General features: G+C 37.2%; 1 long non-coding RNA gene and 2 pseudogenes across 5 annotated transcripts in view; 1 reads left to right on the top strand and 2 right to left on the bottom strand.

Annotated features, from left to right (window-relative positions):
• Nucleotides 1-5,194, top strand: part of LOC107638796 — a 5,567-nt gene extending 373 nt beyond the window's left edge. The window contains exons 2-5 of one of the 5 annotated variants that reach the window (XR_001619863.2): nucleotides 175-303; nucleotides 638-719; nucleotides 2,044-2,143; nucleotides 4,536-5,188. This is a non-coding gene — a long non-coding RNA (uncharacterized LOC107638796). Of the gene's footprint in view, nucleotides 1-174; nucleotides 304-624; nucleotides 720-2,043; nucleotides 2,144-3,701; nucleotides 4,244-4,535 lie in introns of those variants that run through there. The other 4 variants (XR_001619862.2, XR_002360633.1, XR_001619861.2 and 1 more) reach the window with 4 other exon arrangements.
• Nucleotides 1-23,566, bottom strand: part of LOC107635986 — a 74,140-nt pseudogene that overhangs the window by 29,660 nt on the left and 20,914 nt on the right.
• Nucleotides 5,202-11,722, bottom strand: LOC107638795 (annotated as a pseudogene).

Below are 23,566 nucleotides of genomic sequence, written 5' to 3'. Positions count from 1 at the left end.
TGAATTGTGTTTTTGTCTTTTGGAGTTACGGTGGTTCACAAGGCGGCGGTGATTGTGGATTTCTTCTGTATCTAAATTCAATTATATCGAGTCACAAATCTTCCTTCCTTCCTTTTTAACAAAATCGAATTCTTCAATTATCCATATCTTCCTCTTTGGTACGTTGTTTTTCAGGGTTCAAGAACTGTTCAGCATTGTGCATAACATCCTCAGCTCCACTTTGTTAATTCTTTTATTTCTCCTGATATCGCACATCATCTCAACGCATGTCTTCTGCGAACACATAACTCCTGCAAAATATAGGTAATTGATCTTTCATGTAATATTATTCTTCTTTTTTTTTTGGGGTTTACTGTTTGCCGTTGAAAACTTTTGACAAAGTTAAGATTTTCAATGAAATTGGTATCTGTTGTTTACACCCAAATATATTTTTATTTTTTTAGTTATGTTTGTCGTTGGTGTTAGTCCTAAATTATAGCTTCTATTGAGTTCTTCTTTCTGATGCTATTTTTGAAAAAAAATAATGAGATGCCATTTTCACTTTAAATTTTGGAATTGGAATGTATTGTGTGATGTTTGTTGATTTGCTTAATTGAAAATACATTTTATTCATTCCTTGCAAAGAAGGGTTTTGCAGTTGGATGGAGGCTCAGTAATTCTTCTTTCACCTTGTTCATAATGCTCTCAACTCACTTGGCTTTCTCAAAGAGAATCTCTAGGTGGCTATCTTCTCTTTCTATGCACTTAACTATTTAAGTGTTTCATATCTTTTCTCATTTTAGTTTTGACTAAACTATCTTCTCATTCCTATAGTTTTTTGCTAACGGAGTATTCTTTGGTGCTGTTGTAATTTTATCTCTAAGAACCAACACTTGCTCTCACTTTCAGTGACAAGATTAGAAAATGTTTATATCAAATGATTGTATTATTTTTTCTATTTTAATTATGTTCACTTTAATTCTTTTTGTTCCTCATTTTGAATCAATTTGATTTTCATCAAAGTTGTATTTGTGTTTCTGTTGAGTTCTAACATTGCCTTTTTTACTTTTTTCACTGTTGATGGTTCTAATTTTGTGTCATTCTCTTTCTCTTTCCTCTTTTGTGAATTGTTTTCATGGATTTTTCGTATTTTTGGGTTTATTTGGGTTGATTACACAAGAAATTCATCTAAGTTTTCTTCATATTCTGAGTGATATAACCTTGTTTTCTATGGAAACTCTTGGAAGAAAAAGACTGCTTTTATTTGATTCGATTTTATTTTTTAAGGTGAGTTTTCTGATATGGTTAACTTATTAGTAATATAAATAAAGAGTTGATTTGCTAGATTGTGCTCTCTATGAATTTCAATTTCCTCAAAACAAAAGTTGCATTCACATAGTATTTTGATACAAAACTAATATCGTTAACTAAATATTTACATGCAATAATTTGCATTTGAATATTGTAGTTGTCATCTCACCTTTTGTGAGAGCTTTCCCTTTAACTATGTAGGTTGTCTTCAAATTTTGTGAGTGATTACTAAATTGTGTTAACTTATTTTGCATTCCAAGGAAGTTACAGACAATAAGTTTGTTAGGAGAGAATTTCAAATTAAAATTGATTATTAGCATGTAATACAAGTAAATTGAAGTCTTTTTAAAATAAAAAAAATGAGTTTTATTTTTTTAATTTTTAATTTATAATAATTTTTGAGTTGGATTGTTTTTTTAAGGTGAATGAGTTGAAAATTCCAATCTAGGCATATGAATATTGTTAGAATGGCTGTTGTTCTATACTTTTATTGGAGTTCTATACACATCATATAAAAAATACGATGTGACTAAGAACCTACTTTAACCATTGTATGAATATGTTTTTAGGATTACCAATACTTTCATTGCAGTTTACTTAATCACCCATTATTTTCATTCTTTTTCAAAACACCTTTTTTTTTTAGGATTTATCATTTGAAAGTTAAATTTTGGGATCAAATTGTCATGATTGTGTTGTTTGTCCTGATTGATTAAAAAAAATTTTAATATTTCTCTTTTAATATACATTGAGCATGAAATTGGAGCTATGGTAAAAGTGGATGATACTGAAAATAGTGACATGATTAGAGAAAGAGTCACTCACAGAGAAAGGAGAAAAAGAGTGAAAATAGGTAAATTCTTATTTATCCAAGTGCTCTGAAATCTAGATGCTTACAATTTTCTTTTTTTTTGGCTTATGTAATTCTTGATTCTATTTGGTTGAAATCCTATAGTTTATAAAGAATTGTGATATCTTCCCTTTTTTAATTTATTTTTTGGCTTAAATTTGTAGTGATAATTATCTTTATGGAGTTAATAGTCAAATTCGTCCCTAAAAGATCATCTATTCTTCAAATTAGTCCTCAAAAGATTTTTTTAGTCATATTAGTCCTTAAAAGATAAAACGTAAGTCAAATTGGTCCTTTCGTTAGTTAGATGATAACGGCATGATGACGTGTCACGTTAAGTGCCACATTGCACAATGACGTGGTAGGTTAATGCCATGTGTCACAAGATGATTGGTTGACGTGTCAGGTCAGTGACATCTAGCATGCCACGTGTCACTTGACGTGTAAAAAAGTTATTTATAATCAAAATAGTCCTTGGAAGTTTAGACGTAAGTCATTTTTATCCTTAAAATTTTAAAAATTAATCAAATTAGTCCTTATATAAATTTCTTTTATTTTTTCTTCATAATATTAAATTTAAAGTATTTTTATAGTACTAATTTTAAAATGAGGATGCTACATGAGTTAGTCAATTATGGCTACCATTGAATGAATCATTCGTTATTGAAGTAGACAGTGAGAAAAGTTAATCCAGAAAGAATATGCATCTCCGAAGCCTTACCTGAATCTCTATCATTGCTTACACTAATATGGTATTTCGTTTCCTTTACTTTTTATTTATGCGTTCAAGAAACAACCAACTTTTATAATCGCCTGACTAAGATCTACAAGATAGTCATTGCTTGCTCAATTCGACAATCTCTGTGGGATACGACCCTCACTTATCTGAGGTATTACTTGGACGACCCGTTGCACTTGTCGGTTCAGTTGTGTGAAGTTTAATTTCGCGCACCATAGAACTCAATAATTGAAAAATTGATTTGTGGGATCACTTGTTAAATCTTAATATTCTAATATAATTTTTTTAAAATAAGTACTATATTTATTTAGTGAGATCTAAAAGGTTAAAATATTTAAAATAACTACTATATTTATTTAGTGAAATCCAAAATATTAAAACTATATTTTGAATTTCACTAAATAAATATAGTAGTTATTTTAAATATTTTAATCTTTTATATCTCACTCTATAAATATAGTAGTTATTTTAAAAAAAAAAGTCTAGGGGGCGAGCAACTTTATTAAATTCTGGCCAACATGTAACTAACAAAACAAAAATGAGTAATCCCACACCATTGGATGAAATCTCACACCATTAAAAACATCATTAATGGCTACTTGATGGCTATAAATCACAAAAGTTGCTAGTCCCCTAGCACTTCTCTTTAAAAAAATCTATTAAAATATTAAAATTCAACAAGTAATACCACAAATCGGTTTTTTAATTATTGAGTTCTACCATATATATTAAATAATAATAAAAATTATAATTATAATTTTAAAAAATTTTATATAAGAACTAATTTGATTAATTTTTAAAATTTTAAGGATGAAAATGACTTACGACTCAATTTTTAGGGACTATTTTAATTATAAATAACTTTTTTACACATCAAGTGACACGTGACATGCTAGGTGTCACTGACCTGACACGTTATCATGCCACGTGGCACTTAACGTGATATGTCATCAGTCATTATCATCTAACTAACGGAATGACCAATTTGACTTACATTTTATCTTTTAAGGACTAATATGACTAAAAAATCTTTTGAGGACTAATTTGAAAAATATGTGATCTTTTAGAGACGAATTTGACTATTAACTCTATCTTTATGTGATAATTTTGATATCATTTATATAAAATTATAAATGTGGGTTGATCCATCTTTACCAAACTCTAGATAAGGTTTACAAATTTCCATCACTTGCGTTCTCCATCTGCTCCTAATGCTCCTTGGTTCACCAAAGCCACCATCCAAAGGTTTTGTTTTCTTTCCTCCTTCTTGGCAATTTTAAGCAAGGTTGTTTATCTCTTGAAGTATGAGTTTCAGATATCAAAATGGAGTTTATGAGTTGTGAACAAAAGGAGCGTATTTTACGGTGGGTGTTGATGTTGTGTACATTCCCTCTCCTGTTAGATCATCCGTGCTCATTATCTTAACAGCAGCAATTCCTTTTGTTCTCTCTTCACATCCTCTTTATATTGGTTACTTCTTTCATTTTTTATTCCGTAACCTAATTTAATTCTCATCATTTCTCTTCTGACACTTTTCCTCTGCAACTTTCTTCATTTTCCAATTCTCTGCTTTTCCCATCATCATTAATGTAGTTCACTTTCTTTTTATTCAAATTTTAATGATGTATCCCCCTTTCTCTTCTACCCACCATCCAGGCTTCTTATGAGGACAAGAATGGTGTTGTTGTGCCGTTATGTGAGGCTGCCGAGATGACCGATGGGGATGATTATGGGATTCGGTAGCAAACAGGTGGTGACGGCAGTTTCTATGGCTCCATATATTATTCCAGAAGTACCCCTGGTGTAATGGCTTCTTCTTCTTTATCTCACTTCTTATTTCTTATTTCTTATTTCTTATCTTCAACAAAAGAAAAGACATAAAATTGAAATCTTTACCAAATTCTCAGTTTGTTGGTGTTTATTTCTTTTTTTTTTTTTTTTGGTTGGAGATGGGATTATGTGCAGATGTGGGAAGATCTAATTCCGAAGGCAATAGAAGGAGGCATTGATGTCATTGGAACCTACGTCTTTTGGAATGTTCATGAGCCTTCTCCTAGCAATGTGCTTCGCTTTATTTTATTTTTACTCTTTCTCTCTCAAGTCCTTGGTTCTGTCTTTGACTCAATCATCTTCTCATGAAATTTTCTAACATTTTGAATTATGTTTTGTGGTGTTTTTTGGTGATGTGAATAGAATTCAGTACAATTTCAAATTTTTAGATATGATCTGGTGAGGTTCGTGAAGACAATACAGAAAGCAGGGCTATATGTTGTTGTATATCATTAAATTATTACTTGGGTTTTTTTTCATCGCAAGGTTCTGAGACTTTTTAAAAAGGATGCACATAATTAAGGAAAGAGAATGCATGGAATGATTAGGAAGGAAGCTCATTAGAAAGACTTCTAGGAGAATGATAGTGACTCATTTTATCTCAGCACACAATTTTACTAAATTTTCCTTATATAAATGACTTCTTTTGGTAATTTCACATTTAAAATTAATGTTGGTCAATAAAATTCAAAAAACATGAGAATTTGAGACCAGTGAGTTACATGAAAATAAAAGTCAAAAGGAGATCTCTGCTAGAAAACATACAAACAAGTTTGACAATTTCAATTTGAGAGTAATAAGTTACATGAAAATGAATGTTAAAAGGAGATCTCTGATAGAAATTATTATACATATAAAGTAAAGCAAGAAGGCTGCAGCTAAAAGGCTGCTGAAATGCTAAATGTTTTACTGTTTATTATTTCTCCCTTTTTCAATGATTTACTGTTTAATATCATGCTTAGTTATGCTTAGGTTAGAGCAGATTTGCATTGTTATTCATATTTTATGATTTAATTAATTAATTAGATTAATTATGTGTATAATAATTATTATTTGTTTAATCTGCAAATTGTGTTCTAAATTTTAAATTTTGAAAAGTTGATTTGAAAAAGTTGAATGTCATTATCCTCACAGATCATATGTTTTCTAATTTTTTGGTCTCCTCACTCTTGCTCTCTAATACATGAGCAGCAGTATTTTATGAATGGAACTCTTCTCAGATTCTATGTAAACTCAGACAGTGAAATGATTATATATGTCAACTTAATGAGGTTGTGAGCACTCTTTTTGGTGTTCTGTTTTTCATTATTTTAGTGTAATTTTATCATCTCCACCCATACATGCCCAGGATATGTGTTAAATAATAAATACTTAACTGCAACTTTTACTGTTTTGTTATCATTTTTAAACCCTGCTATAATAAAATATGCTAAGCCTTCTTTTTTTTTTGGTGACGGTAATAAACTAAAAAAAGAAAAACTAAATAAAGGATCTTCTTAAATAGAGGGACAATTCTTTTTAAGACTACTCTTAAACTTCTCTCAAGGTGAAGGAAGCTCCACATGAGAAAGTTGTAACTTCATCGCCATCTTTGCCATAGTATCTGCCACCGTATTTGCATCTCTCATAATCAAACAAAAGTCAACACGCCAATTTCAATGCATGATATCTTTTATTTTGAGCACCAATGGATCAATAAACCCAAAACCATCTTGGTGATTAGTAACAAGATTAAATGCTTTCACACAATCTGTCTCACAAATAACATCTCGTTGACCCACATCCCAAGCTAAAATATATCCTCTCCAAATAGCAAACAATTCCCCTTGAAGAATACTATTACTCTCAATCATTCCCAAACACCCCTTTTGCCAACTCCCATTACAATCTCTAATAACACAAGCAAAACCAACACTATCACCCGAACTAAGATAACTAGCATCACAATTAATCTTGAAAGTACCAATGGATGGAGGATTCCAAAAACCATTTAGAGTAGAGGGAAGGGACTTACGTTGTAATTCAAAAATATTCCTAAGCTCCTTTTCTGAAGTTAATGCCAGACAAATCACTTTTTTCGGACCCCAAGTTTCATGAAGATTAAAGATGTCATTATTCCTTGCTTGTCATATCTACCAAAGTCCCGAAAAGAACTTGAACGGATGCTCTCTACTATGATACAAGAACCAGTTCTTCAAATCCAAAGGATGACAGGAAATATCCAACCTGTGCCATACAAGCTGAGCTTTTAGGCAATCCCGAATACAATGTAAAACCGATTCCTGGTTAGAAAGACATCTTGGGCACCTATCCGATGACGACATCCCTCTTCTAAAGCGAAAACTTGCAGTAGAAAGAGCCTCCTTAAGACACAACCAAGCTAAAAACTTATGCTTTTCCGGAACAAGCTGACACCAAACCCAAAGCCAATTCTCCCGCTCCTCCCAACCAAAAAGCTTCTTACACAACCACAAGTAACCATTGCATAGGTCATAGACTTTTACAGCAGACCCAAACCAATACCAACCCACTTCCGGACCTACTTGTACATCTAGATTGTAAGAGAGAATATTACCTTTCAGATTTTGAGATAAAGGAGAATAAAGAGTATCCAAATGCCACCTACCGACCGACCAAATATCCTGTATCCAGAGATTCGAATCAGAAATGTGAACATAATCCATCTCGTTAGATAACCGTCCTTCTCTCCTCCAGCTACAAAAACCAAAAATTCTGGTTCAAATCCCCAATACACCAAGCAAACCCATCCTTCAACACTTCTCAAGCCTTGCAGAGACTCCTCCAAATGGGAGAGCCCTTGTTTTTAGGACAACTAAAACAGTTATATAGAGATAATCGGTATTTGGCATCTAACAATTGGACCCATAACTTGTTTGGCTGCTGGAAAAAAGTCCAAATTAGCTTCTCAAGAAGAGCAATATTCACACAATAAGGATCTCTAATCCCCAATCCTCCATATTTTTTTGGATTAACCAGTACCTTCCAACTAACAAGATTCAATCCTCTTCTATCAACTTGTCCTTTCCAAAAAAAATTCCTCATCATAGACTCCAATTTACTAATGATTCCTTTGGAAAAAATAGAGACCTACATCTGGTACGTGAGAATAGCGGCTGCAACAGAATTAACCAAGTAGAGTCTGCCAGCCCGATTGAGTAAACTCCCTTTCCAGCTTGCTAGTGTACTTCGAATCTTATCTAGGACACCATTGAAAGGTGAACGGGTCACCCTAGAATGGTTAAGGGTAACCCCAAGATAATTGCCCAAGTCCTGGACAAATCTGATAGAGGATACCCCAGTAAAAATATCTTTCCTTGTTGCAGAGACATTCTTGGAGCGAAGCGCTTTAGACTTCTCCACATTAATCTTCATCCTAGATGCTTTGCAAAAAGTCTCTAAAATCAACATCACATTTTGCACTTGTCTCTTTGTAGCTTTACAGAATAGAAGCAAGTCATCCACAAACATTAAGTGGGATATCCTTGGTCCCCCTCTAGAAATAGCAACCGGCTCCCACAAGCCCAAATCAACCTGATGACTAATAAAGCATGCCAATCGCTCCATACACAACACAAAAAGATAGGGTGACATAGGGTCTCCTTGTCTAAGACCCCGGCTAGGAGTAAAACCATTCAGACGATTCCCATTCCAAAGAATAGATAAGAAGGAAGCAGTGATACAATTCATAATCAAATTAATTGTAGGAATAGGAAAACCAAAGCTCTTAAGGGTATGAGCTAAAAACCTCCAGTCAACTCTGTCATAAGCTTTCTCTATATCAATCTTAAACGCCAGTGTGCCTTTCTTTGATTTAGTCTTCTTCATAAAGTGGAGGACTTCTTGAGCAATAATGATGTTGTCAGGAGTTCTTCGTCCCGGAATAAATCCTCCTTGAAGTGGGCCAACAATCTCCGCAAGATGAGGACGGAGCCTATTAACAAGGACCTTCGTGATGATCTTGTAAACTACATTGCAAAGACTAATTGGCCTGAAATCTTTCATAGATACCAGTGATTCAACCTTTGGAATAAGAACCAGTAAAGTCTCCATCATTCTCGAATCATGAGTAACATCAGAGAATGCCTGCTTCACCATCTTCCAAACATCAAGACCAATGATCTCCCAATATTCTTTGAAGAAGAAAGCTTGAAACCCATCAGGACCCGGAGCTTTAAAGGAGTTCATGTGAAAAACAGCTGTTCTGACTTCCTCCATAGTAACTGGTGCCGTAAGATTATTGTAAGCTTCTTCATTCAGAGAAGGAAGAGGCACATCACCAAGGCAACCCAAATCAACATCATCCAAATGACAGAATAAGCTTTTATAGAAAGACTCTGCTTCTTGACTCAAAACCTCTGGATCAGTTCCCACACTCCATCCTTGAGAAAAAGGCCATGAATTTTATTATGCTTCCTTCGCACAAGAGTTTGAATATGAAAGAATCTTGTATTCCTATCCCCGAACCTTACCCACTGCTCTCTGGACTTTTGGAACCATAGGAGCTCTTCTTGCACTAGAGTATTATTATAATCATCAAGCAACTGTTGCTCTTTTTGACGCAAATAAATGCTATCCACCACTTCCAAACGCTTTTGTAAATAATTAATCTGCTGCTCTAATTCACATTTCTTAACAAAAATGTTACCAAATACCTTCGAGTTAAACTCTAGTGAATTTTTCTGTACTTCTGAAAGCTTGCCATGAATCCCTCTATTACCAGACCACCATGACTGATTCACAATATCCCTATACCCTGGATGAGTAGCCCAAGCAGCAACAAAACAGAAAGGTCGATTCCTTTTAAGCTGAGGACGACCTTTACAATGCACCAGAATAGAGCAATGATCAGATTGAAGCCTATTTAAAACTTCTGCATAAGCCTCTGGAAAGATAGATAACCAACTACTATTTATACATACTCGGTCAAGCTTTTTTGCCATGTCAACATAATTTTTCACCCTCCTGTGCTAAGAAAATCGCCTCCCAATAGTCTTCAGATCAAACAAACCACTATCTCCTAGTGAAGTAGCAAACATGTCTGCTCTTTGATGAGAAAATTGACGACCCTTAGATTCATGAGAAAATTTGACTTTATTAAAATCACCAAGAACAATCCAAGGTCCTTGAAATACCATGGATTGTGCAACAAGATAATCCCAAAGGAGAATCCTTTTTTAAAATTGAGGACTACCATAAATACCACTACACCTCCAAACTAAATTATCAGATTGAACCTCAACAGTAACACCCTAATCAAAAGCATCAATGAACTTACAACAAACACCCTTCATAGAGGATAGAAACCAAATACCCCCCTTATGCCCCTCTGCTTCCACTATACCAACAGAGTGATACCCCAACCTTTCCCAAAACAATTTTAAATGTTGAAAAGGGGAGTGAGTTTCAACCAAAATAAAGAAAACAGGTCTAAATTTTCTAACAAGTTCCTTACAATGCACCCGGGCTAACTTATTAGAAGCACCCCTAATATTTCAAACAATCATATTTAAACTATCCATAAATAATAGGGATAGAATAAATAAGAACATAAACTCTAAATAGAATCACCAACCTCAATAGGTGATTTGTCCTACGGTACTGGCACACTCTGATCCTCAATACTTGCAACCTTCGGACCCCCTAATGTTGCACCTGCCATGCTTCCATCTACTAAGGTTTCCTCCGTTATGCCACCATTTTTATCAACTGGCGAGTTCTGTAGGGAGGAAGGCCGCGGACGCTTCCGTAGAGAAATTCCACGACGTGCAGGAGTTTTACGCGATGAAGATGGCACAATTTCATGTTTTTCTCATTTTCCCATCCTAATGCCAATTGATTTGCCTCCATCACTATGCAAATTGGGCCTTGGGACCCTTCTCGAACCATACTTGTGTTGCTTTCCATCTTGGTTCTTCAAACCTGATGGCTGACCCATTGTGAATTTTTCCTTACGCAACACTTGTTGCCAGTCGTCTCCATCATTCATGCATGCCTCATTAACATGACCATCAGGTACGTGAGGAGCCAATGATTCCGTAACCACATCCTTCCCTTTAACAACTCCTAATTTCTCACCTGAATTACGAGAATTCTCACCCAAATCGCCAGCTTCCAATTCAGCCTCTTTTTTAATCTCAAGATTGTTGTGTGGCACTAGTGTCAGAATTTCATTATTTTTTCCATCATCACCAAAAGAATCATCGTTTTCTTCCAAGGACTCCTTCTCCCTGCACAATGATTTATCATGCCCATACTGTGCACAAGTAGAACAAATCAGTTGTAAACTCTCGTACTCCACTTCATGAGTCATACCCTCCACTATAATATGTTTGATTACAGGCAATCCAAGATTAATTTGAACACAAGCTCGGGCATATTTTCCTCTTTCTGCAAGCTTAGTGGCCAAGTCTACTTTTACCGGAACTCCTATTGCAGAAGCAATTCGCAACATTGCTTGTTTCTGGTAACACCAAATTGGAAGTCTCGAGACTCGAATCCATACTAGCGTTGGTCTGAAGGATTTTTCGCATGGCCTAAAATCCATGACCCATGGCTTTACTGCAACATAATGACCGTCTATCAACCACAGACCACCAAGAATGACTTTAATTTCTCACGATCCGCAGCCATATCAAATTTAACCAAAAAATACCCAAACCCCACATCCAACAAATCAAACCCTCCTTTGATGCGCCATCTATCCGAAGCTTATGCATAAGAGCCGTGTAGCCATAATGCTTATCCAGCATCTTGATCACGATGGCTTCCTTATAACGTTCAGCTAGACAGCTCTTTGCCTCCTTAATAAAATTGACACTTGGTGGACGAGAGTCACCCTGCTAACCTGTCACCGTCGCGATACCCTCGCCAGATAAAGACCCTACTAATGCAGAGGCCTTATACTTTTCTGCACCAATGACCTTATCTCTAAAAGAGACCTTTGATGGCTTTTCTAAACCCTCTCGAGAAGAACCCTCTTTTACACCGGATACACACCCTCTGATGCCAGGGCATTTCGGTCAGTTTCACTGACCTTTTTTTTACTGTTTTAGGGTAGTTTCATGCATTTTCTTAGGAAATAAGCAAGTTTTGGGTAGAATTTCACTTACATCTTGATTTAAGCAAACATTGTGAACTTTACATGATTTCATGAGAATTATGCATAAATTAAATGACAAATTGGATGATGCATGACTCATAACTTGGATTAGAGCTTTGATAAATTTTATTTGCTTGATTTCAGGACAAAGAAAGCAAGGAAGAGCCACGTTAGTAGCGTGACCACTAACGTGGAATGGGAGCTAGATTGCAACGTTAATGAGAAAAGTGATCGCCAATAACGCCTTCGTGAGCCATCATAGCCCACGTTAGTTGCCACGTTAACTACGTTAACGTGGAAGCTAATGTGGAAGAGAAGTAAAGCTCCAACGTTAGTGGTAAAAGTGAATGCCACTAACGTTGAAAAAAGGGGGCACACCTAGCCACGTTAAGAGTCACGTTAAGTACATTAATGTGAGCTCTAACGTAGAAGGAACAAAGAAGTGCCAACGTTAGTGACACTCACCTTTGTCACTAATGTTGGACTAAGCCACTATTAGCCACGTTAATTGCATTAACGTGGAGGAAAGGAATGATGAGCCAACGTTAGTGACACTCACCTTTGTCACTAACGTTGGAGATGGCTATCACTACCATGTTGGAAGTCACGTTAACCTATGTAACGTGAACTCTAACATGGGAAGAAGGGGTGTTTGGAGCGTTAGTGACAAAGGTAAGTGTCACTAATGCTCTCGAGGCTAAGGCATGCCCACGTTAAGAGCCACGTTAGTTATACTAACGTGGACTCTAACGTGAGAAAATGGGGCTAAGAGTAACGTTATTGAAAAAGGTAAACCTCAATAACGTTCGTGAAGGATCAAGAGGCAACGTTAGTGGTCACGTTAGTGCCACTAACGTTGAAGTTAACGTGAACCATCTTGGGCTAGAAACGTTAGTGAAAAAGGTGATTGTCACTAACGTTCTCGAACCCACATTTTCACTTAAACGTTAACACCACTAACGTCCTAGCTAAAGTCCATGTCTACTTCACACTTTCTCTGCAAGTAAAGCTGAGCCCACTGAAGATTCTAAACTACTTCAACTCAAGATCCAAAGGCCCATATCCAAGACTTGAAGAGCCAACTAGAAGAGCAGAAGAGTAGTATATATAGGAGTAGTTTTGAACTAGAAAGAAACCCTTGGATTGAGAGAACTCATACTTCATCTCTTCTCATGAGCAATTGGACCAAGAAATTGGCTATTGATCAAGATTTGAGAGATTGAATTACCAAGGAATTGGAATTCAATCACTTAAGATTGCCAAGGAGATCAATGAATGCATTGATTGAAGAAGAGATGAAAATGAACTTGATCCGAAGAATGCAACATCTCCTAAGCCCAATGAATTCCCCATTTCTGATCTCACCCATTCTCTTTAATTTCTGCCATTTACTTTTATGCTCATCTTCCCAAATCCCCATTTAAGATTCTGTAATTTACTTTCCGCCATTTACATTTAGCTCTTTATTTCTAGTATTTATATTTTCTGCTATTTACTTTTCCGCCATTTAATTTCCTGCAACTCTCACATCAAATTCTGCTTAGCTCAACTAGAACATTTCTCTAATTAAAGTTGATTGACCAATCAATCCCTGTGGGATTCGACCTCACTCTATTGTGAGTTTTTACTTGACGACAATTTGGTATACTTGCCGAGGGAAATTGTTGAGAGACAAGTTTCCGTGCATCAAGTTTATGGCACCGTTGCCGGGGATTAATTTTGTATCAACAATGATTAAATTGGTGGATAACTATATTGGGCATTTTTTTTATTTTGTTTGATTTAATTTCATTTGAGTAATTCACTTTCAGTTTAGCTGTTTTCTTCCCTTTCCCCTACCCTTTTCTTAGTTGTTTACAATTCAGTTCACTAACCCACTAACTATTTGATATATTGCATCACTCACACTAACAACATTTCTAACAAGAATACTCTCTGCATCTACCCCCTTCTTGCTTTTGCCTTGTTGGTTGTATGACAGGTAGAAGAAGCGGGACTTCAACTTCCTTTGATTCTGAACCTGAGAGGACCTTCCTTAGATTAAGGAGGGAAGCAAGAGGAAAGAGAGTAGTTGGTACGAAGGAAGAAGAGGAGTATTTTGAACCAGACATGGATGAGAATATGGAGAACCATCATGAAGAAGAGGCTCACAACCATGGCAGAGAAGGCCCAGTGCATCATGCTGGGTAAGAGAGAAGAGTTCTGGGATCTTACATCAATCCAAACCCAGGAAACTGTGGAAGTAGAATCCAAAAGCCAACCATACATGCCAATAACTTTGAACTAAAGTCACAGCTCATCACCCTTGTTCAGAACAACTGTTCGGAGGAGGAGGTGTCCAAGAAGACCCCAATCAACATCTAACCACCTTCCTGAGGATCTGTGATACTGTGAAGTCTAATGGTGTTCATCCTGACACCTATAGACTACTCATATTCCCCTTCTCACTCAAGGACAAGGCATCTAAATGGCTGGAATCCTTCCCGAAGGAGAGCTTAACAACCTGGGAAGATGTGGTGAACAAATTCTTGGCGAGATTCTATCCTCCTCAAAGATTCAACAGGTTGAGAGCTGAGGTTCAAACTTTTAGGCAACAAGATGGTGAGACTCTCTACAAAGCATGGGAAAGGTTTAAGGATCTGACAAGAAGGTCCCCACCAGATATGTTCAATGAATGGGTGCAGCTACACATTTTTTATGAAGGCCTTTCTTATGAATCAAAGAAGGCAGTAGACCACTCATCCGGGGGATCTCTGAACAAGAAGAAAACCATTGAAGAAGCCATAGATGTCATTGAGACTGTAGCCGAGAATGACTACTTCTATGCTTCTAAAAGGGGCAACACTAGAGGAGTAATGGAGCTAAACAATTTTGATGCACTGCTGGCCCAGAACAAGCTTATTACCAAGCAGCTGGCTGACCTTACCAAGAAGATGGAGAGGAACCAAGTAGCAGTAATCACCACCTCATCAGCAACTCAAGAAGGAGTAAATGCAGAGGCAGAGGGTGATCAGGAACAAGCCAACTACATTGGAAACTCACCCAGGCAGGCACATGATCCATACTCCAAGACTTACAATCCTAGTTGGAGGAACCACCCAAACTTTTGGTGGGGAAATCAACAAGATCAAAGCCAAGATCAGAGACATCACAACCCCAACAACAATGCGGCTCACCAACATTCCACACAGAGATCATATCAGCACCCACCTAACAACACACCTCAACATCCATATCAAAACCAAAATGGTCATTCTTATCCATCCAACCCCAACCCACCATCATCCGAAGACAGACTCTCAAGGATTGAGACTCTACTTGAAGACATATGCAAAGAGATTCAAGATAACAAGGTGTTCAAAGAGGAGGTGCGAGCCAATATCAAGAATCAGGGAGACACCATCAAGAGGCTGGAATTTCAAGTGGGATACCTCTCTGAGCAGATTCCCAAACCTACAGATGGCTTCCCAAGTGACACAGAGAAGAACCCGAGAGGTGAAGCAAAGAAAGTAAGATGGGAAGATTGCAAGATGGTCACTATAAGTGATAAGGGGACTGAGGAAGAACCGAACAAACCATTAGAACAACCTAGAGATACATCAGCAGAGAAACAGGAAGAGGATCACCAAGAAATCAAAATTACACAGAAGGAGCTGCTGAGACTCTATGCACCTTTTCCCCAAAGAATCAAGGGTGGTGTAAAAAAGAGAATATACTCAAGGTTTCTTGACATGTTTGCATCTCTCCATATAAACATACCATTCATCAAGGCCCTCCAACAAATGCCCTTATACATTAAGTATATGAAGGAGCTGCTGACCAGGAAAAGCTCACTCAAGGGAGGACAAACAATAGTGATGAATAAGGAGTGCAGTGCTCTCATTCAACCAGAGCTACCTACAAAAAGAAAGGACCCAGGGAGTTTTCACATCCCCTGTGCCATAGGAGAAACAATGTTTGATAAAGGACTCTGTGATCTGGGAGCAAGCATCAACTTAATGCCTTTATCCCTTATGAAGAAGCTGCAGATTAATGAGCTAATGCCCACAGATGTAGTCATCAGGCTGGCCGACAAAACTCAAAAACAAGCAGTAGGAGTGGTTGAAAACGTGTTGGTGAAGGTTGGGAACTACTTCCTTCCCACAGACTTTGTCATATTGGAAATGGAAGAGAGTCACCTCCACCCAATCATATTGGGAAGACCATTCCTAGCTACAGCCAGAGCGCTCATAGATGTGGAGCGAGGAGAGCTAATATTGAGGATACATGACGAACAACTCGCATTCAATGTCTTCAAACCCTCACAAGAAACAGATCAGAAAAGCAAGGAACCAAGGGGAGAGCACGACAAAGCACTGGTGGAAGAAATAAGCACTGAAGCACAAGCTGTACACCTGGGAATTCCTTTGGTTGATGAACAAGATAATCAGCAGCTGTCATAGCTCAAGGAAAATCAGGAGGAACCTAAACCACCAGAGTCATATGAGACCAGCAACAAAATTTTCTTGAAAGAAGAGGTCACAAAGAGCAGGGCAACATCAAAAAGGACAAAGAAGAAGGCACCAAGGAGGTGAAAGAACAAGAAGATCCCTACAGAGGACTTCTCTCTAGGAGATAAAGTGATCTCAGCTTATTTCCCAGTTATTCCACCTCATCTCCTCACCATCCCATCTCAGCCACCTAAGGTTTTCACCATTAACAGAATTCTCTCCCTAGAACATGTGGAAATCCTTGATGAAGCCAATGGGGATAGATTTACCGCGAGGGGGGAAGACTTGAAGCATTACCAACCACCCTAACAAAGGAAAAACGTCAAGCTAGTGACGCTAAAGAAGCACTTCATGGGAGGCAACCCATGTTTTATATGCTTTAAAGTAGTTAATAATGTAAGGTTCATGAATTCCAAATTAACTTTGACAGATACTTGCCTGAATCCTTTATGCAGCACATAGTGAAGAACAAGTTTGGTGTTCAAGGCATACTAAGAGAGCATGAATGCAATTCATATCATGTTACTCTTAGAGCCTTAAACAAAACTTTGTACACCACAAGGACACAAACTAAGTTTGGTGTCACCAATGTTGCATACATGGACAATTAATTAGTCAGTTGGTTTGCATTCCTGAATAGCACTTAGTTAGTAAAAACAAACAAACAAACAAAATTTTCACTTTTCTAATATTTGCCGCCAACTTTCAATCTTATTAATTTTGTTCTTTTATCCTGTAGGAGAAATGAGAGGAGGATTGGAAAGAATTGATTGGACAATTGAAGAAGGAGGATTCGACCACCACAAAAGGAGAGGACTATACACGTGTTTTCAAGGGGAATGCATTGGAAAATGTTGCCATGCAACATTGGAAGAATGACACGCTTGGAAATCGAACCAACCCCCCTTCATAAAGTTGATGATCCTTGTGCTCATCCCATGCTGAACCCCATCCGTTCATCACACAACCACTCCATCAATCCACACCTTTTATTCACTCACCATCTCCCTATATAAGTGGTTCTTATTCCATACCGCTTCCACATCCCAAATTCTCATTCTTTATACTTCTCACTTTCGGAACCCAACACCCCTTACCCCATCAAAAAACACTCTCACTCATTCCCTTCACTACACCCCATCTTAACCGGCCGAAGCCCATTATCCTCACCCTTTACACCTTCACATATAAAAAATCACTTATGGCATCATCAAGCTCTAAGAGAAGAAAAGAGAAGGAGCCTATGGAGCAACGCCCTTTCGATGAGAAGAAATTCAAAACCTTTTACCATGCATTGCAATATGGGTGGATGGTTGATAAGGAGATCATATATGAGCTAGGCTTTCAAGTCAGAAAAACTGAGTGCCCCGAAATCACAGAGAAGGTGGAAAAGAGAAGATGGGAGCTCCTTACTGATCCAGTCATAAAAGTAAATGCAACTCTTGTAAGAGAGTTTTATGCAAATGCAGTCAGGTATGATAAGGCAGATGACTCCTATATAAGCTTCGTGAGAGGGGTAACCGTGGACTTCAGCCCCATGAGCATCATGAGGGCGTTAAAGCTACGAGCCATACCATTTGCAGAAGAAAACTATCACTCCAGAATAGATAGCAGCCCTAATCATGACCAGATTATACAAGATATTTATGTGCAAAGAGTTGATTGGGTACGAGATCCTCAGGAAAAACCCAAGTTCATCAAGAGAGGGGACCTCACCCCTGAAGTAAAGGGGTGGTTTGAAATTGTAAGGAGATCCATCCTTCCTGCTGGGAATAACTCAGAGGTGAATCTTAAGAGAGCAACAATGGTGCAATGTATACTTAAAGGGGGAGAGATCAAGGTCCATGAACTTATAGCCCAAGGTATTAGGAAGATGGCTGAAAAGAGCGATTCTGGAGGAAGGTTAGGCTACCCCAGCACTATTTTTCGTCTGTGTGACAGGGCTAGGGTGGTGTTCGAGGATGAGGACCCCGAGTGGATAAAAGTGGGCATCCCAATTACTGTTCGACAGATGCATGCGGTTGCATCTCCCCTACCTCAACGAAAGCCAAGAAAGAGGCCAGCCCATCAAGTAGTAGAAGGACAAAACTTAGAGGAGCAAGCCCCTTTAGACATGCACCAACTACAGGAAGCAATTGATGGCTTATATAGACAATACTTGGAAAATCAAGGGGCACAGAAAGAGTTGCAACTACAGTTGGTAAGCCGTCAAGAAGAATTACTCTCTGGATGGATGAATCAACATGGGGAATGGCAAAAGCAATTGATGGAGCAGCAACTAGAACAAGGGAAACATTGGGGTGAATCCTTCCACAGGATAGAGCAAAGGCAAGATCAACAACAAGAAGCCATCCAAAAGCTAATCAACATCCAAGCACATCAAGGTGCACACATACATGAAATACATCGGAAACAATTGGAACAGGCAGAACTCTTTGACAAATACAGATCATTCGCAGAAGGAGTTTACATGAACGAGACTGGACATCATGTAAACACTCAAGCCAGGCTCGGGTACTTAGTTGGACAACTGCCTGTACTGCACCCGGGAATCACAAGATATGAAGAAGTAAAGGATGAATTAGTGTGAGAAGAAAGAGAGAGGGTAGAAAAGAGTCATGAATCAGTAAGGAAGGCACTTGAGGAGTGGAAGAAAGCCAGACTAGCACGGATACGAGAAAACACAAGTGGACACAAAGAGGACAAACAAGAGGGAGAGCATGAGCACCCCCATGAGTAAAAGGTGGTGGAGTTCCCTCTTTGTTCCATCTTTTTCAAAGTTTTTAAATAAGAAAAATCATGTATGAAATAGAACATGTTTCCATGGTAATTTAGGATTTTAAATTCTGCCTTTAAGTTTTTACTGCTTAGGTCTATGCTAGCTGTGCCAAATGATCTGCTGCATTTTCACCTTGCTTACTTGTATGCTTGTCCTTTTGAATCAAATAAAAAGAGAATGTATGCTATGAAAGACCAGAGTGAGGTTCATATTGTGGAGTAAGTTCCTAAGTTTGTGGTGTGGTAATAGATTAGCTAAGTTGGTTCACCAACAAGGTGGGAAGGCAACTATCTGTCCTGAATCATATGCTTGAAACACACCATATGAGACTAGCTACATAATAAGATCCTAATTAGAAAAAGAGAAAGAAAAATGAAAGTTGAGAAATAAAGAAAAAGAATAAGAAATAAGGCTAGGCACCAAGGGTTGAATCTTAAGGGCATGTGTCTGTGGTGCTCCTGTGCAAAGGATATACTTGGATGAATAAGCTCTCAGGGGTGCCTTATCACTTGGTAACTTAGGTTAACTAACCCGGGATTATCAACTGAAAGTCCACTATCAAGAGTAACCTTTGCTACAAAACACTTAGTAACCCAAAGAGGTACTGGACACCAAGGTCTCAAGTAAGAAAATAACAAACCATGTGCCTGTGGTGTGTATGTGTGGGGGAAAGAGACTTGAGGGAGTAAGTCCTTAGGGTGTCTTAACACCTAGCACCTTGAACCAACTGGTTCAGGAGTGCTGGCTGAAAGCTTATCTTAAAGAGTCGCCCCCTCACAAAGCACCTAGTCTAAGAACATAATCAAACCCTGAAATTACAAAGGGATCAATGAATAAAAGTCTCATAGGGTGCAATCAAGTGAGTATTCCAGGGCATGATAAAGGTCTGAAAGCCAGTGAAGGAATAAACCTAAGTTGCTATGCATGAAACCCCATAAAACCAAGGACATGACTTCCACAATAGTGACTCATTTCTCTTGTCATTTCACTCATCACTCTTATGTTCTAGTACTTGCTTAGGGACAAGCAAGCTTTAAGTTTGGTGTTGTGATGCCAGGGCATTTCGGCCAGTTTTACTGACATTTTCTTTACTGTTTTAGGGTAGTTTCATACATTTTCTTAGGAAATAAGCAAGTTTTAGGTAGAATTTCACTTACATCTTGATTTAAGCAAACATTGTGAACTTTACATGATTTTATGAGAATTATGCATAAATTAAATGACAAATTAGATGATGCATGACTCATAACTTGGATTAGAGCTTTGATGCATTTTATTTGCTTGATTTCAGGACAAAGGAAGCAAGGAAGAGCCACGTTAGCAGTCACGTTAGTCTAACTAACGTGACTACTAACGTGGAATGGGAGCTAGATTGCAACGTTAATGAGAAAAGTGATCGCCAATAACGCTAACGTGGAAGAGAAGTAAAGCTCCAACGTTAGTGGTAAAAGTGAATGCCACTAACGTTGAAAAAAGGGGCACACCTAGCCACGTTAAGAGTCACGTTAAGTACATTAACGTGAGCTCTAACGTGGAAGGAACAAAGAAGTGCCAACGTTAGTGACACTCACCTTTGTCACTAACGTTGGACTAAGCCACTATTAGCCACGTTAGTTGCCACGTTAATTGCATTAACGTGGAAGCTAACGTGGAGGAAATGAATGATGAGCCAACGTTAGTGACACTCACCTTTGTCACTAACGTTGGAGATGGCTATCACTACCACGTTAGAAGTCACGTTAACCTAAGTAACGTGAACTCTAACGTGGGAAGAAGGGGTGTTTGGAGTGTTAGTGACAAAGGTAAGTGTCACTAACGCTCTCGAGGCTAAGGCATGCCCACGTTAAGAGCCACGTTAGTTATACTAACGTGGACTCTAACGTGAGAAAAGGGGGCTAAAAGCAATGTTATTGAAAAAGGTAAACCCCAATAACGTTCGCGAAGGATCAAGAGGCAACGTTAGTGGTCACGTTAGTGCCACTAACGTTGAAGTTAACGTGAACCATCTTAGGCTAGAAACGTTAGTGAAAAAGGTGATTGTCACTAACGTTCTCGAACCCACATTTTCACTTAAACGTTAACACCACTAACGTCCTAGCTAAAGTCCATGCCTACTTCACACTTTCTCTGCAAGTAAAGCTGAGCTCACTGAAGATTCCAAACTGCTTCAACTCAAGATTCAAAGGCCCATATCCAAGACTTGAAGAGCCAACTAGAAGAGCAGAAGAGTAGTATATATAGGAGTAGTTTTGAACTAGAAAGAAACCCTTGGATTGAGAGAACTACTCTCTGTATAATTTTACTTTCTCCGAGGAAGAGATGAAAATGAACTTGATCCGGAGAATGCAACATCTCCTAAGCCCAATGAATTCCCCATTTTTGATCTCACCCATTCTCTTTAATTTCTGCCATTTACTTTTATGCTCATCTTCCCAAATCCCCATTTAAGATTCTGCAATTTACTTTCCGCCATTTACATTCAGCTCTTTATTTCCAATATTTACATTTTCTGCTATTTACTTTCTCGCCATTTAATTTCCTGCAACTCTCACATCAAATTCTGCTTTGCTCAACTAGAACATTCCTCTAATTAAAGTTAATTGACCAATCAATTCCTGTGGGATTCGACCTCACTCTATTGTGAGTTTTTACTTGACGACAATTCGGTATACTTGCCGAAGGAAATTGTTGAGAGACAAGTTTTCATGCATCACCCTCCCACGCTCTCCCCCTTATCTCTTCCGATGGCATGACCATCTTTCTCACCGTATTCCACCCTCAACCACTCGCCCCCGCTCTCTCCTTCTCTCATTCTCTCAGAGTACGGAGTACGTACTCTTTCTCTGCTAGAATTTTTTCAAAATTTTGTTTACTTATCTTTAACTACTAAGCCTTCTTTAGTCCTCGATTATGTTCCTTTAATCTAAAGGTTACTAGCATCGGAATTTATTTACCTCTCAGTTGTAGCAATTCATTTTCTAGATTCACGTCCCAAGCATAATCTGTCATTATTTCATCGTCCATAGTGCATTCCCAGTCTGCAAATACATTAAAGTGTGTCACATTAACATTATTATTTAATTTTATAATTATATTATGTCAGTTTACATCTTATTTTATCTATTTTGGATCATAAGATTTTTTAATATAATTATGGTTAGAAGATTAGGATAGTTGGTTACATTTTATATACATGATAGAGTAAATTAACTGGTGTATGCTATAATGATGTCAATGCAACTTTGGTAAAAATAAAAAAAAAAAGTTTCTAAAATTAAAACATATTTTTTAATAGGTTTCTCATTTTAGTGGATCTTGAAGATTAAAAGTGTTTCGTCCAAATACAGTTCTAGTATTATTCTTAGGTTTTTAGCTATTTTTTTCTTTTAATTCAGTTTTCCCCAAAATTTTAAAAGCTGCAAATGATTCTGCCACAAGTTGAGCTTGTTTCTACTTGATTTTGATGGCTGATTTATATGACTCTATTGTATCTGGTATCTTTTATTCTATATTAATACTTCCCATGTTATGGATGACTGCAGTAGATTTTTTATGTTTGTCTTTGTTTTTATTAAACTTTGCTATATAGCTAATTTCATATTCAAACCAATGATTTTACTTTATGAAAGTATCCTTCTCTTCCCAAAAGATTAATTCTTTGTTGTTAATAGTAGAGTTTTTTGTTATTCTTGAATCTGCTTTCTTTTTTTTATCTGTTCTGAATTTGCTTTGCTATAGCATATGATTTTTTTTATCTATTCTCAATCTGGCTTATGTGTTTGTTACATATCTTTGGTTGCTACAAACATTAGTTGAATACATATGAATCAGGCATTCATCTATTTATTTTCTGAATTTGATATGTTCTATTTTGTTTTCTTTTGCCTTTTCTAGATTTATTGCAATTTGAATGCTACTTTATATCATTGTTGGTTTTAAATTTTTTCGTTTCCTCCTTTTGGTAAGTTGCTGCAGATTCTTTTGAGCCATCACCCTTATTTTATTTTCTTTCTTCAGATTTTCTTATTATTATTTGATTCATTGGCAAAAACAGTCGAGATTGGTTAGAATGGTAAACTAACAGAGAGATTTGAGATATGAATGTAGCTGAGTTCGAGAAAAAATTATTTTTAGCAAGTGATGCTAAGGTATGATGATTGAAAATATCTTCAATGATTGAGTGGTATTTGCATTGACTATGCAGTAAGTTCTCAAATATTCATTATATAAATTGATTTCAACTATCTCCATATCTTTTTTTTTTTTCCATCTCCATAGTCCTTGGAATATGATACAATAAAACTGAATATTGTGATTGCTTTAACTTAATATTGTTATTTTCTCTCATATTGTGATTCATAATAATCCTATGGTTGAACTCTTTTGATGTATTAAAATGAGGGTGGAGGTGATGGAGCTTTGTAATTTATTTTCAATTGTGAAATAGATTCTAACATTAGTTGTTATT

Source organism: Arachis ipaensis, chromosome B04 (assembly GCF_000816755.2).
Source record: "Arachis ipaensis cultivar K30076 chromosome B04, Araip1.1, whole genome shotgun sequence".
NCBI classification, from domain to species: domain Eukaryota; kingdom Viridiplantae; phylum Streptophyta; class Magnoliopsida; order Fabales; family Fabaceae; genus Arachis; species Arachis ipaensis.
This window is presented reverse-complemented; position numbering and strand designations above follow the sequence as displayed.